Consider the following 16,690-nt stretch of genomic DNA (forward strand, 5'->3'; position numbering starts at 1 on the left):
AATCACTAGTTCTCAATAAACCAGAGAAAAGATTTTATTTTTTTCCCAAAAATAGTACTCTTGAATTCACGGTCCCTATTATTCCCATGGACACAGGAGCCTGGAGGGTTAACAGATCCATAAGGTTGCAAGAGTCAGACACAACTGAGCGACTAAACCACCACCACCAAGGCAGTGCTCAGTGCAGACTTAGCACTTTGAAGGCAGGACATTATGAGCATAGGAATACCAGACCACCTGACCTGCCTCTTGAGAAACCTGTATGCAGGTCAGGAAGCAACAGTTAGAACTGTACATGGAACAACACACTGTTTCCAAATAGGAAAAGGAGTACTTCAAGGTTGTATATTGTCACCCTGCTTATTTAACTTATATGCAGAGTGCATCATGAGAAATGCTGGGCTGGAGGAAGCACAAGCTGGAATCAAGATTTCCGGGAGAAATATCAATAACCTCAGATATGCAGATGACACCACCCTTATGGCAGAAAGTGAAGAGGAACTAAAAAGCCTCTTGATGAAAGTGAAAGAGAAGAGTGAAAAAGTTGGCTTAAAGCTCAACATTCAGAAAACAAAGATCATGGCATCTGGTCCCATCACTTCATAGGAAATAGATGGGGAAACAGTGGAAACAGTGTCAGACTTTATTTTTTGGGGCTCCAAAATCACTGCGGATGCTGATTGCAGCCATGAAATTAAAAGATACTTACTCCTTGGAAGGAAAGTTGTGACCAACCTAGAAAGCATATTAAAAAGCAGAGACATTACTTTGCCAACCAAGGTCCGTCTAGTCAAGGCTATGGTTTTTCCCGTGGTCATGTATGGATGTGAGAGTTGGACTGTGAAGGAAGCTGAGCGCCAAAGAATTGATGCTTTTTTAACTGTGGTGTTGGAGAAGACTCTTGAGAGTCCCTTGGACTGCAAGGAAATCCAACCAGTCTATCCTAAAGCAGATCAGTCCTGGATGTTCATTGGAAGGACTGATGCTAAAGCTGAAACTGCAATACTTTGGCCACTTCATGCGAAGAGTTGACTGATTGGAAAAGACTCTGATGCTGGGAGAGACTGGGGGCAGAAGGAGAAGGGGACGACAGAGGATGAGATGGCTGGATTGCATCACCAACTCGATGGACATGAGTTTGGGTGAACTCTGGGAGTTGGTGATGGACAGGGAGGCCTGCCGTGCTGTGATTCATGGGGTTGCAAAAAGTCGGACACAACTGACAGACTGAACTGAACTGAAGTCTCTGTGAATTAGCAGATTTTGCAACCTGGTCATGGGAGCAGGTGCTATTCTATCTGATTCTTTTGGTTATTTCCTCCCCCAGATTTGAGGACTTATTTACACAAACACACTCCTGAGTATTCTGTGAAAAAGACTCTGTGAACACCTCCAGATCAAGGCCCTCTGAAGACCTCCAGATTTCTTTCTCTCCACAGTTCTCTTTCCTCTCTGATCCTCAGTCCTGTAAATTCTAGCCAGCTTGGTGTTCTGTGGTTACTGGAGGAAGTAGTCAATTGATGTCAACTATATCCTGTTGATTGATGGTGCCAATGAATTCAAATATGTCCTTCCAGATTTTATGCCTGCTGGGTCACATATGTCTGTTTCTGATAGAGGGTGTTTCCAACTAAAATCGTTGTTCAGTTGCTCAGTCATGTCTGACTCTTTGCAACCCTGTGGCCTGCAGCACACCAGGCTTCTCTGTCCTTTGCTAATCTCCCAGAACTTGCTCAAACTCATGTCAATTGAGTTGGTGATGTCATTCAATCATCTTGTCCTCTGTTGTCCCCATCTACCCCTGCTTTCACTCTTTCCCAGCATCAGAGTCTTTTCGAATCTGTCAGCTCTTCACATCAAGTGGCCAAAGTATTGGAGCTTCAGCTTCAGCATCAGTCCTTCCAGTGAATATTCAGGACTGATTTCCTTTATGATTGACTGGGTTGATTTCCTTGCAGTCCAAGGGACTCTCAAGCGTCTTCTCCAGCACCACAGTTCTAAAGCATCAATTCTTCAGCATAGATTAATTTATTTCTCCTTGTATTTCTATCAGATTTTCCTCTTTTGTGTTGATGCTCTGTTTTAGACGCATACGCATTAAAGATTGCTATACCGTCTTGTGGAACTGGCCCTTTATTGTCTGGCAATGTCCGTCTTTATGGTAGCTGTGTTAAAGCTGGTAGCTCTCTGTTAAAGGATCTGCCTCCCAATGCAGGAGATACAGGTTCAGTCCCTGGGTTGGGAAGATCCTCTGGAAAAGGAAATGGCAACCCACTCCAGTATTGTGGCCTGGAGAACTCCATGGACTCTGTAATCCATGGTGTCGCAAAGAGTCGGACATGACTGAGTGACTTTCATTTCACTTCCAGTATTCTTCCCTGGGAAATCCCATGGACAGAGGAACCTGGCGGAGTACAGTTCATAAGGTTGCAAAAATGTTAGATGCAACTTAACAACTAAACAACAAATGATAACAACAAAACAATGGCCTCTCTCTGTCCTTGATACCTATCTTTTTCTGAAATTTGCTCTGTCTGAAATTAATACTGTCACCTATGCTTTCTTTCGAATAGTACTAGTGTCTTTCTCCTTCTTTTCATTTTGAGTCTGTATATTTTTTATATTTTAAATAGCATTCATGTAGACAGCAAAGTTAGATATTATGATCCACTTTGACCATCTCTTTTAATTGGTATAGTATAACATTGACACTTAAAGTGATTATTAACGTAGTTGGATTAATAGCTATTGAAATGTGATTGACATAGAATATGGTATAGTTTTCAATCTACAACATAATGATTTTATATATGTATATACTGTGAAATTATTGCCTCAATAAATTCAGTTAACATCCACCACCTCACATCGTTGCTAATTATTTTCCTTGTCACTTTTAAGATCTACCCTCTTAGCAAATTTCGTATAAGCAATACAGAATTACTGACAGTAGTCACCATGCTGTATATCAGTCCCCAGAACTTACTCATCACATTAGTGAAAGTTTGTGCCTTTGACCACCTTCGCACAAAGATTAATGTTTTCTATTTGTTGCCCTAATGTTTGCTTGTTTGTTCCTACTTTTGTCTCCCATGCTTTATATGTCTTTTTTTGTTTTAATTGAGCCTTACATATGATTCTATTTACTCTCCCCTATTAGCATATCAGTCATATTTTTCTTTACATTTTTATAGTTGTTGCTCTAGAGTAGGCAATACAGGTTTGCAACTGATTCAGCTCCATTTTCAAATGATGCTATAGCACTTTATGCGTGATGCAAGTACTTTATAACAGCAATATATTCCTTATTCCTCCCTCCATCCTTTGTATCATATATTTTACTTATACATAAGACATATATTTGCAGGCATAACCCAATGCATCTTGAAATTATTATTTCTAACAAAATGTTACCCTTTAGTTGAATTAAAGACAAGAAAAATAAAAGGTTTTACTTTACCTGACTCTATCTTATTTCCCATATTTTCCGTATCTGTAGATTCTGCATTCTGACCTGTATCATTTTTCTTCTTCTTGAAGAAACTACTTTAACATTTCTTGCAAGAGAAGTCAACTGGCAACAAATTTTCCCAATTTGTGTCTGTCTGAAAGAATCTTTATTTCACTGTCACTTCTGAAAGATCATTTTGCTGGGCGTCTCTGCTCTGCTAAGTCGTATCAGGCATGTCTGACTCTTTGCAACCCTACGGACCATACCCCACCAGGTTCCTGTGTCCTTGGGATTCTCCAGCCACTGGAGTGAACACTGGAGTGGGTTGCCATGCCCTTCTCCAGGGAAACTTCCCAACCCAGGGATCAAACCCACATCTGTTAACATCTCCTGCACTGAGTTCCTGGGTATAAAGTTCTAAATTGGTGGGCTTTTTCTTGCAACACTTTAAATATTTCTCTCCATTCTCTTCTTGCTTGTATTGTTTCTGAAGAGCTGACATGCATGATTCTTATCTTTCCTCCTCTATAGATGAGATCTTTTTCCTCTGACTTCTTTCAAGATTTTATCTTTGATTTTCTGAATTGTGAATAACTTATGCCTAGGTGTATGTTTTTTGGCATTTATCCTGCTTAGTGCTATCTGAGCTTCCTGGATCTGTGGCTTACAATCTGACATTAACGGAGGAAACTTCTCACTGCTTATTGCTTCCGATATTTCTTCTGTCCTCACTTTTCTGCTTCTGTGATTCTTGTATATCTATGTTATACTTTTTGTGTTGTCCCACCATTCCTATATGTTCTGGTCCACTATTTTTTTTTTTTTTTGGCCTTTTTTTTCTCTTATGTTTTCCATTTTGAAATTTTCTGGTGACATATTCTCAAGCTCAGAGAGTCTTTCCTCCACTGTGTGCAGCATATTAATGAGTCTGTCAGCGGCATTCCTCACTTCTGTTACATCGTTTTTCTTCTCTAGCATTTTTCTTTGGTTGTTTTTCTTAAAACTTTCATCTCTCTGCTCACATTACCCATATGTCCTTGCATGTTTTCTACTTTTCCCACTAGAACCCTCATTATATAGAGCATAGTTGTTTTAAAATTATAGTCTCTGATTCCAACATCCCTGCCAGAAATGGGTGTGGATCTGATGCTTCCTCTGACTCTTTATATTGTGTTTTTTATCTTTTTGTTCACCTTATCATTTTTCTTGAAAGGTGGACATTATATACTGTGTAAAAGGAACTGCAGTAAATAGGTCCATATTAATGTAGTGGTAAAATGTGGGGAAGGGAAGTGTTCTGCAGTTCTATGATTAGTTCTCAGTCTTTCAATGAGCCTGTACCCCTGGACTGTGAGCTTTCACCAGTGTTTCTTAGTTATTGAACCCCTCTTTGGTGGGACAGGATGGCTAAAGCAGTCTGGATGTGGATATTTCCTTTTCTTCATGTTCAAGGTTAGAGGGATCTAGAGAGTTGAACATTTCACTTCCCCCAGGGTTACCTGGGCTTCCCTGGTAGCTCAGCTGGTAAAGAATTCGCCTGCAATGCAGGAGACCCCAATTCATTCCTGGGTTGGGAAGATCTGCAGAAGAAGGGATAGTTTACCCACTCCATTATTCTTGGGCTTCCCTGGTGACTCAGCTGATAAAGAATCTGCCTACAATGCTGGAGACCTGGACTCAGTCCCTGGATTGGGAAGATCCCCTGGAGAAGGGAATGGCTGTCCACTTGGATATTCTATCTGGAGAACTCCATGGACTGTGTAGTCCATGGGGTCACAAAGAGTTGGATACAACTAAGTGGATTTCACAGGGTTATTAGTGTCTAATAAATCCCAAGTAAGGTAAGCTCTGATGAAAATAATTTCTCTTGAGGACAGACTTTGTTAAGAAGGCAGATGCTCTGATGTATTTCAAGAGGCTAACTCTTCTTCTCTCCCTGCTGGAAGGCAAGGGGCTTTTTCTCAGATCTCCACTGTCAGAATCTGTTAAGAGTTCTAGGAAGTAAAGCAAAGGCAAGAGGACCTCTCGATGACCATGTCCCCATGAAGTTTTTAACTTTGTCCACACTTAGTCTCCATCAATTGTGAATTACTGTTCATGTTTCCCACCCTAGCTTTGGTTCCCTGAGAGGTTTTAGCTCAGGAGCTTCTACATTGGTTAGCTGTGATTCTCTGCACCTGCATTTCTCTCTCTCCAATTCTGGAGGCAACAGCTTGCCCTGCGATCACACTTAGAATTTAAGAGTGGCTGATTTTTCAGATTGTTCAGGTTTTCACTTGTTGTCAGGAAGTAGTGGTGATTCCTGAACTCTTTACATGGCAGATCAGAAAACAAGATTCTGATTTGCTTTGACTTTTATGCTGCTTCAGAGAAAACCTGATACAAGTAAAGAATAACATTTTAAATATAAACTCAGTTTTAAATATTGTCATTAGAGGGCCATGAGATGGATGCACAGACATCTTGGTGGTTTTTATTTATTTATTTTTCTGGTATGATATAGATGGTTTGGACAAAAAAGTATGTAATTTAGCATTCATCAGCCCTGTTATTGAACACTGTATTATGATTTTAGCCAACATCATCTATTTCATAGAGATTTAATACTTTTCGGAGTCGGTTGTATATTGTCACCTTGCTTATTTAACTTATATGCAGAGTACATCATGAGGAACGCTGGGCTAGAAGAAGCACAAGCTGGAATCAAGATTGCTGGGAGAAACATCAATAACCTCAGATATGCAGATGACACTACCCTTATGGCAGAAAGTGAAGAGGAACTCAAAAGCCTCTTGATGAAAGTGAAAGAGGAGAGTGAAAAGGTTGGCTTGAAGCTCAACATTCAGAAAACAAAGATCATGGCATCTGGTCCCATCATGTCATGGGAAATAGATGGGAAAACAGTGGAAACAGTGTCAGACTTTATTTTTTGGGGCTCCAAAATCACTGCGGATGCTGATTGCAGCCATGAAATTAAAAGACGCTTGCTCCTTGGAAGGAAAGTTATGACCAATCTTGATAGTATATTAAAAAGCAGAGACATTACTTTGCCAACCAAGGTCCGTCTAGTCAAGGCTATGGTTTTTCCCGTGGTCATGTATGGATGTGAGAGTTGGACTGTGAAGAAGGCTGATCGCTGAAGAATTGATGCTTTTGAATTGTGGTGTTGGAGAAGACTCTTGAGAGTCCCTTGGACTGCAAGGAGATTCAACCAGTCCATTCTAAAGGAGATCAATCCTGGATGTTCATTGGAGGGACTGATGCTAAAGCTGAAACTGCAATACTTTGGCCACCTCATGCGACGAGTTGACTCACTGGAAAAGACTCTGATGCTGGGAAAGGTTGGGGGCGGGAGGAGAAGGGGACGACGGAGAATGAGATGGCTGGATGGCATCACCGACTCTGTGGACATGAGTTTGAGTGTACTCCGGGAGTTGGTGATGGACAGGGAGGCCTGGCGTGCTGTGATTCATGGGGTCGGGGAGAGTCAGACATGACTGAGCGACTGAACTGAACTGAACTGAACTGAACTGGAGTCTTTGCTCACCTACTATGACTTCTTACCAGAAGAGGAAGAGGGTGTAAAATCTGAATCCTTGGTGAAACTTAATTTTCTTTAAGAGATGATTTTTTCCCCAAATCAGTCATTAAATTAGTAGTCAAAGATTTTAATAGACAACACAATGTTAACTTTAAGAAGAGGTTTAGGAAAGGAATACATTTCTGATATTAAAGAAACATTCTGTCTTCGTGAAGTGTGCTGTTGTGAGCTTGGTGATCACGAAAAAAGGAGACCTTCGCACACGAGGCCACTGTCCACTGTGGAGTTGATCCAGGTCAAAGACCATCTCCGAAAAGGCAGTTCTCAGTTGTACCATCGCTTTGAAAGATCCTGTCACATTTAACCACAACCTGATGTGAAGTAATGAATTGAAAAAAAATGTTTTTTAGAAAGTTTTAAAACTTTTAATGCAATATGTAAAGAAATCAGATTAGCAATTTACTTAGAGTCTTTTTAAAGTTTCTGTCATATATGAGTACATCATTATTGACTAACCTGTAAACCTCTTTGCACTTAAATAGACAAGATGCAAATATATGTCCTAGCCTCCAACCAGGTCTCATTGCTCTCTTTTCCTTGTTTACTTCTCTCTCTCACACACAAACACACACATAAATATGCAAACAAAAATCCTAAATTCAGTTATCAAAATTCATCTTTTCTTGTACGTTCTAGTAATTGGTAAGAAGTTGTTAAAGAAAGCTTATGTGGTGATCCACATATTCAATATCTGCAAATCAATCAACGTAATACACCACATTAACAAACTGAAAAATAAAAATCATATGATTATCTCAATAGATGCAGAGAAAGCCTTCGACAAAATTCAACATCCATTTATGATAAAAACCCTCCAGAAAGTGGGAATAGAAGGGACATACCTCAACATAATAAAAGCTGTATATGACAAACCCACAGCAAACATTATCCTCAATGGTGAAAAACTGAAAGCATTTCCCCTAAAGTCAGGAACAAGACAAGGGTGCCCACTCTCACCACTACTATTCAACATAGTTCTGGAATTTTTGGCCACAGCAATCAGAGCAGAAAAAGACATAAAAGGAATACAAATTGGAAAAGAAGAAGTAAAGCTTTCACTGTTCGCTGATGACATGATCCTCTACACAGAAAACCCTAAAGACTCTACCAGAAAACTACTAGAGCTAATCAATGATTACAGTAAAGTTGCAGGATATAAAATCAACTCACAGAAATCCCTTGCATTCCTATACACTAATAATGAGAAAATAGAAAGAGAAATTAAGGAAACTATTCCATTCACTGTTGCAACGAAAAGAATTAAATACTTAGGAATACATCTACCTAAGGAAACAAAAGACTTGTACATAGAAAACTATAAAACGCTAGTGAAAGTAATCAAAGAGGACACTAATAGATGGAGAAATATACCGTGTTTGTGGATTGGAAGAATAAATACTGTAAAAATGAGTATACTACCCAAAGTAATTTATACATTCAATGCGATCCCTATCAAGCTGCCAATAATATTTTTCACAGAACTAGAACAAATAATCTCACAATTTGTATGGAAATACAAAAAACCTCGAATAGCCAAAACAATCTTGAGGAAGAAGAATGGAACTGGGGGAATTAACCTGCCAGACTTCAGGCTCTACTACAAAGCCACAGTCATCAAGACAGTATGGTACTGGCATAAAGACAGAAATATAGATTAATGGAACAAAATAGAAAACCCAGAGATAAATCCACGCACCTATGGACACCTTATCTTTGACAAAGGAGGCAAGAATATAAAATGGAGAAAAGACAGTCTCTTTAACAAGTGGTGCTGGGAAAACTGGTCAGTTCAGTTCAGTTCAGTTCAGTCACTCAGTCGTGTCCGACTCTCCGCGACCCCATGAATCACAGCACGCCAGGCCTCCCTGTCCATCACCAACTCCCGGAGTTCACTCAAACTCATGTCCACTTGTAAAAGAATGAAACTAGAAGACTTCCTAACACCATACACCAAAATAAACTCAAAATGGATTAGAGAGCTAAATGTAAGACCAGAAACTATAAAACTCCTAGAGGAGAACATAGGCAAAACACTCTCTGACATAAATCACAGCAGGATCCTCCAAGATCCACCTCCCAGAATATTGGAAATAAAAGCAAAAATAAACAAATGGGACCTAATTAAAATCAAAAGCTTCTGCACAGCAAAGGAAACTATAAGTAAGGTGAAAAGACAGCCTTCAGAATGGGAGAAAATAATAGCAAATGAAGCAACTGATAAAGGATTAATCTCCAAAATATATAAGCAGCTCCTGCAGCTCAATTCCAGAAAAATAAATGACCCAATCAAAAAATGGGCCAAAGAACTAAACAGACATTTCTCCAAAGAAGACATAAAGATGGCTAACAAACACATGAAAAAATGCTCAACATCCCTCATAATCAGAGAGATGCAAATCAAAACCACAATGAGATACCATTTCACACCAGTCAGAATGGCTGCTATCCAAAAGTCTACATGCAATAAATGCTGGAGAGGGTGTGGAGAGAAGGGAACCCTCTTACACTGTTGGTGGGAATGCAAACTAGTACAGCCACTATGGAGAACAGTGTGGAGATTCCTCAAAAAACTGGAAATAGAACTGCCATATGACCCAGCAATCGCACTCCTGGGCATACACACCGAGGAAACCAGAATTGAAAGAGACACATGTACTCCAATGTTCATTGCAGCACTGTTTATGATAGCCAGGACATGGAAGCAACCTAGATGTCCATCTGCAGACAAATGGATAAGAAAGCTTTGGTACATATACATACACAATGGAGTATTTTTCAGCCATTAAAAAGAATGCATTTGAATCAGTTCTAATGAGGTGGATGAAACTGGAGCCTATTATACAGAGTGAAGTAAGACAGAAAGAAACGCACCAATACAGTATACTAACGCATATATATGGAATTTAGAAAGATGGAAATATAACCCTGTATACGAGACAGCAAAAGAGACACAGTTGTATCGAACAGTCTTTGGGACTTTGTGGGAGAGGGTGAGGGTGGGATGATTTGAGAGAATGACATTGAAACATGTATGTTGTCATATGTGAAACGAATCAGCTGTTCAGGGTCAATGCATGTTACAGGATACTCGGGGCTGTTGTGCGGGGATGACCCAGAGGGAGGATAAAGGGAGGAGGGAGGTGAGAGGGGGGTTCAGGAGGGGGAACTCATGTACACCTGGGGCGAATTCATGTCAATGTATGGCAAAACCAACCAATATAATATTGTAAAATAAAATAAAATAAAATCAGAAAACCAAAATAAATAAATAAATAAATAAAAATTAAAAAAATAAATAACTAAAAAATAAAATGTGAGCCACCCAGGAAAAAAAAAAAAAAAGAAAGCTTATGTGGTGATCCCTGAGTCATTTGGAGAAAAATTCAAATTATTTTCTGATTATATCATATTAAATTAATTATCTAGTTTAATTATAATGTGTTACTGTGTAACCAACTACACACAATAAATGATTTCTATTCAAGCTCCTCAGTTTGATCCTTCATATAGTGAATAAATATGAAATGATGCTTTAAAGTATTTATGTTTGCATTATCCAAAAAAATAATGACTTTTTAAAATATGAAAACACTGAGAAACCTAAAAGTGAATTGACTTAAAACCTTGTCTAAAATTAACATAGAAGCAGCCTAAAAGTCCATCGACAAGAGGAATGGCTAAAGATGTTGTACATTTATACAATCGAATATAACTTAGCCATGAAAACAAATGACACAATGCCATTTACGACAACATGGACAGACCTAGAGATTGTCATGCTGAGTCAAGTAAGTCAGACAGAAGGAGAAATGTCATATGACATCCTTTGTGTGTGGAATTTGAAAAGAAATTATAGAAATGAACTTACAAAACAGAAAGGAACTCACAGAGAATGAATTTACAGTTGGCGAGGGGAGGGCATAGTTAGAAAGTCTGAGAAGGACATGCACACACTGCTATATTTGAGGTGATAACTAGCAAGGACCTACTGTATAGCACATGGAACTCTGCTCACTGTTCTGGGACAGCCTGGATGTGAGGGCGGCTTGGGGGAGAATGGATGTATGTGTGTATATGGCTGACTCCCTCCACTATTCACCTGAAACTAACATAGCATTGTTAATAGGCTGTACCCCAATATAAATTTGAAAGTCCAAAGTAAATAAATAAAATTAAGAGTAAAAAGTAGTTATTTAATCATTCCACAGTCAAAATATAAAAAGTGCAGGGTAAAAATTTCTTTTATTATTAAAACTGCAAAATTTTATACTCCACAATATTGTTTCACTAAAGCATATAAAACATAAAATTATCATTCTGCATATGCTGTTCTTTCACGAAATGACTACAAAATATATAAACACAGTTTAATATTCAAAAGAAAAATTGAAAAGTTTCTTTACATATATCAGCACTTATATTAATATCACTGTAAGCATTTAATTTTATTTTCATTTTGATTGAAGATATGTCTTACTAAAAATAGGACTTAAAAATATACTATGAATTAACAATTGGTAAGCAGGGAGGCCTGGCGTTCTGTGATTCATGGGGTCGCGGAGAGTCGGACACGACTGAGCGACTGAACTGAACTGAACTGAACTGAACTGAAGCTAAAATCGCTTTGTAATTAAAAAGTTTCTGTAGAAAATCATGTACTATTGTACCAAATATTTCTTTGGATCCCCAATATGTACTTTTTCAGGAGTTATCATTTATACATGTTTGGGTGCTTAGCCGCTAAGTCATGTCCAACTCTTTGAGACCCAATGGACTGTAGCCTGCCAGGCTCCTCTGTCCATGGGATTTCCCAGGCAAGAATACTGGAGTGGGTTGCCCTGTTCTCCTTCAAGGGATCTTCCCTAACCAGGGACAAAACCTGCTTCTCCTCCATCTCCTGCTTTGCAGCTGGGTTCTTTACCAATCCAGACAATTCATCCTGAGTTATTTTCCCCCACTGATTAATTACAGAACTAATTGTTCACACAATTGGAATGTTTCCTATTTATATATGCTTTTTCCTGAGGATAGTTTGAAGTTATTTACACTTCAGTCATTAATTTAAATAGTTAATGACACAAAAACATCAGATGCAATCAAGATACACAGAGTAGCAACTTCACTTGCTGATTGACACGCTTTTGATTGATCCATGCAGTGTGTGCTTCCTGAAAGGTTTTAGGGAAGTTCACACTAGCACACACACGTACTAAGATAAAACACGATTAAAACTCAATTGGATCTGGTGAGCAACCTGTTCTTTCACTCCTGTGTCCCTAGCCTACCTTCCTCCAAAGGTTACACAATGTTACTGCAAGAAAATAATGGACCCATCAAAGAGAGTAAAATTTTATTGAGACACATGGCACTGAATGTTCTAGAATGTCACTTGTGGGAATTCTGACCATTCATGGATCTGCAATTTGGACAGTTTTGTTTCTGGCAGATGTATTTCATGTGACCACCTTCTTAATTATACCTCTTTGCAGACTTTTTCCTTTGCTTTTTAAAAAGGGGAGATGTTGACTTCCTAATCACAAGTTCACACAGAAGAAATAAGAGCTGGAATTTATGACACTAGCGTTGCAGGAGCTTGGAAAATGCTGACGAAAATGCTGAAACACTCTGTGCTGTGGGACTAGCACATGTCGGCCATCCAAGATAAATAGCTTTAAGCACCTGGAGCATCAAGGGAGAAAGCACGGTCTCTAGCCACGGCACCATCACATTCACCTTCTCAGGGACCCAGCTCAAGTATGGCCTAATCGAAAGGTCATTTTTGCCTACATATGACCTCTTGATTTGACCCTATTTGGTAATATTAAAATCTCAACTGATAAAATTATATTCAGTGAGTTTTACCAAAGTCTCCACTAGTTTAGCAAATTTACCTGCCAATGCAGGAGACATAAGAGACACAGGTTCAGTCCCTGAGTTGGGAAGATCCCCTGGAGGAGGACATAGCAATAATAATAATAGTTGGCATAGAGTTAGAACCAGTAAATGGATTTTTCCCATGGTAATTACAGGTCCTGACATTTATCTGAAAGGGGAAAATTTAGAGGAAAACATAAGCAGTCAAAAACATTGGCTTAGAGTGCTTGCTTCAGAAGCATGTACACTAAAGCTGAAATGATACAAAGAATTAGCATTTCCTCTGAGTGAAGATGACATGCAAATTCTAGAAGTGTTCCACATTTAAAAAAATCAAACAAACATTGGCTTAGATGCACAAGGAGGACAGAAAGATGCCTAGATATACAATATGATCCAAATCCCTCCTTCTCGGAAACAAGGAAGAAATTATTTGCTTTGCACATAATGCCCTCCATGAGCTAGCAGCAGGACCTGGCTGGAATCAGAAATGGAGGCAAGCGCTGAATCAAGGCCTTTTCTGAACCACAAAGATCTCGCTCTGTAGACTCTGCTTTCACATCCCCTGGAGAAGAAAATGGCCCCCCATTCCAGTACTCTTGCCTGGAGAACTCCGTGGACAGAGCGTCCTGGTGGACTATACTGTCCATGAGGTTGCAAGAAGTCGGACACGACTGAGCGACTAACACTTTCAAATATTTACATAATGAGGATTGCAAGATGTATCAGAACTGCCCTTTAGAAGTCAAAGATTTCCTTTTGCCCCTAAAGAAATACAATTTTATTTCTTGGGTGCCTGGAAGCAGCATTCTTCAGGAAAGGAGTGAATACGTGTAAGGCTGGCCCTCCTGAGACTGGATTACTGAGATAAGCTTGGGGTGGGATAAGAATGCATCTCTTACCCCAGCAGTACAAACGACAAATCTGTTACATTTCACCATATCCAAGGTATGGTCATTTTTGCTTCCCTGGCTGTTGCTAAGGTGTTATTTGGTCCCTATGAAAGTGAAAGTGATAGCTGCTCAGTTGTGACCCCATGGACTGTAGCCCCGCCAGGCTCCTCTGTCCATACAACTCTCCAGGCAAGAATACTGGAGTGGGTAAACATTTCCTTCTCCAAGGGATCTTCCCGACCCAAGGATCGAACCCAGGTCTTCTATGTTGCACATTGATTCTTTACCATCTGAGACACTAGGGAAGTCCATTTGGCCCCTATGCACCTTTCTGCGCAGCTCAATTTGGCTCATTCCTTTCTGTTTGGTTGGCTTAGTTTATCCCTATTGTTTCCCAACACCAAGTTCAGGTTTCACTTTCCCAAGACACCTTGCCGACCCTCCCTGGAGTGGGCTGGGGGTTCTATATGACAGCCTGCTCAATCACTGTTGTATGGCTGTTAGTGATTATCACACTGCATCTCCATTGTTTTGTGCATCCGCACCTCTGAGCAGTGAACTCCTAGAGCACAGGGTCTGAGTTTTCCATCTTTGTCTCCCTGGCAGAGAACCCCGGCATAGTGGATGTTCAGAGAAGACTTTAATTGGTGAAACTCCAGCCCTTTCTATTTTCTGACACCATCAGAGTCTGTGCTGGGTTCCACACAAACCCTTTATTATCCCCTCTTGAAGGAGTTCTTAGAATGCAAGCGACAGAGGCCAGGTTCCAGAGACAACCCTCCATCTACTTTGATGCAAAATAAACAGTGGGACGTCATTAAGCTACTCTAACTGGTAATAAATGGCTTGTGAAACACCTCATGTCAGATTACAATTTATAAATGTCTTACCAATCTGAAGTTGCCAGTATAGATGTCTTACCAATCTGATTAGCTAGAACCCATGGATCAGGAAAAAGAAAGTTCTGGGGAACAGACATGTCCCCAAAACACATGAAGACACAAATATAACCTTGGTTCATGTGTGTGCATACTCACACAGTCATGTCTGAATCTTTGTGATCCCATGGACTGCAGCCCACCGTCCATGGAAATTCACAGGCAAGACTACTGGAGTAGGTTACCATTTCTTCCTCCAGGGGATCCTCCTGACCTAGATATCGAACCTACGTCTCTCGTGTCTCCTGCATTAGCAGGTGGATCCTTTACCACTGTGTCCCGTGGGAAGTCCTGGCTCATGTCAATTATGAAATTATGAGAGCTCCACCTATATCGTTGACAGCAGATGCGTCCCCACATTTCCCATGTTAAACCCGAAGATATGAGGTGAGAGAAGCAACTCTCAAGAAACCCAAGTTAAATGGTACTTTACAATAATACAAGAGTATCTCACTATAGCAAATTTATAGAGACTCCCTTCACAGAGACTCCCTAACACAGATGGGTAAGGTATAGTAAATTTAGGAACTACCTACTGCTTCTATGGTGGCTCAGGCTGTAAAGCGTCTGCCTGCAGTGCGGGAGACCCAGGTTCGATCCCTGGATTGGGAAGATCCCCTGGAGAAGGAAATGGCAACCCACTCCAGTACTCTTGCCTGGAAAATTCCATGGACTGAGGAGCCTGGTGGGCTACAGTCCATGGGGTCGCAAAGAGTCGGACATGACTGAGCAACTTCACTTCACTACTGCTTCTATTAAATTCACATAGACTTATTTGTTAGCCAAGCCCACCCTGTTTTCCTGCTTGGGACTAAAAAAAAAAACCTAGCTGTTTCAGTCAGTTCAGTTCAGTTCAGTTGCTCAGTCATGTCCGACTCTTTGCGACCCCATGGATTGCAGCATGCCAGCCTCCCTGTCCATCAGCAATACCCGGAACTTGCTCAAGCTCATGTCTGTTGAGTCATCAATGCCACTCAACCACCTCATCCTCTGTCGTCCCCTTCTCCTCCTGCCTTCCGTCTTTCCCAGCATTAGGGTCTTTTCCAATGAAGCAGTTCTTCACATCAGGTGGCTTCAGCATCAGTCCTTCCAATGAATATTCAGGACTGATTTCCTTTAGGATGAACTGGTTTGATCTCCTTGCAGTCCAAGGGACTCTCAAGAGTCTTCTCCAGCACCACAGTTCAGAAGCATCAATTCTTTGTCACTCAGCTTTCTTTGTAGTCCAACTCTCACACCCATACATGACCACTGGTAAAACCACAGCTTTGACTAGACGGACATTTGTTGGTAAAGTAATGCCTCTGCTTTTGAATATTCTGTCAAGATGGGTCATAACTTTTCTTCCAAGGAGGAAGCTTCTTTTGATTTCATGGCTGCAGTCAGCATCTGCAGAGATTTTAATACTATAAACCCAGATTACAGTCCTGACTCACAGAGCTACAGTAGGAGTTGAGTAAAATCGGTTGAGGGAATAACATCAAGAGAAATTCTACAAGATGAGTTCTGAGCTGAAGTGAGTGAAGGGTTAGGCCTTTGTTCCATGGTTATTAAGGCGAAACGCACACAAAATGGATTAGAAGATCAGCTGTGCTTGTGTTGTTGGACTGGACTCTTTCCATGTTTCATTTTGGCATTAAATGATATGATTCTCAGACGAGAGTCCCAAAACAGCCATTTTTCCTCAGGTGCCACTGAGGACACGTAATGAGCACCCACGTGGAGGGAGCCACCTGTGTGCCTTGTCTCCTGGCAGTTGGGTGCATACAGAGCACCAGCCAGGAGTCATCACTCCCTCTAAGAAGGAGCAGAGATACCAGCACAGGGTCTCAGAATCAAACAGAAGATGAAGAGATCAAAAATCAGGAGAAAAGAGAGATGAGGGTTTCAAATCAAAGTTCTGTGCGCTGTTCAGAATTCTTAAACATTCACT

General features: G+C 40.3%; 1 non-coding gene across 1 annotated transcript; it reads left to right on the top strand.

The window, feature by feature from the left end:
• Positions 1 to 13,149: 13,149 nt before the first annotated feature.
• Positions 13,150 to 13,254, top strand: LOC129553459 (U6 spliceosomal RNA). Its single transcript, XR_008685479.1, has one exon. It is a non-coding gene; the product is annotated as a U6 spliceosomal RNA (small nuclear RNA).
• Positions 13,255 to 16,690: the final 3,436 nt, after the last annotated feature.

Source organism: Moschus berezovskii, chromosome 18 (genome assembly GCF_049115385.1).
Source record: "Moschus berezovskii isolate FMDL1 chromosome 18, NW_MosBer_1.0, whole genome shotgun sequence".
NCBI classification, from domain to species: domain Eukaryota; kingdom Metazoa; phylum Chordata; class Mammalia; order Artiodactyla; family Moschidae; genus Moschus; species Moschus berezovskii.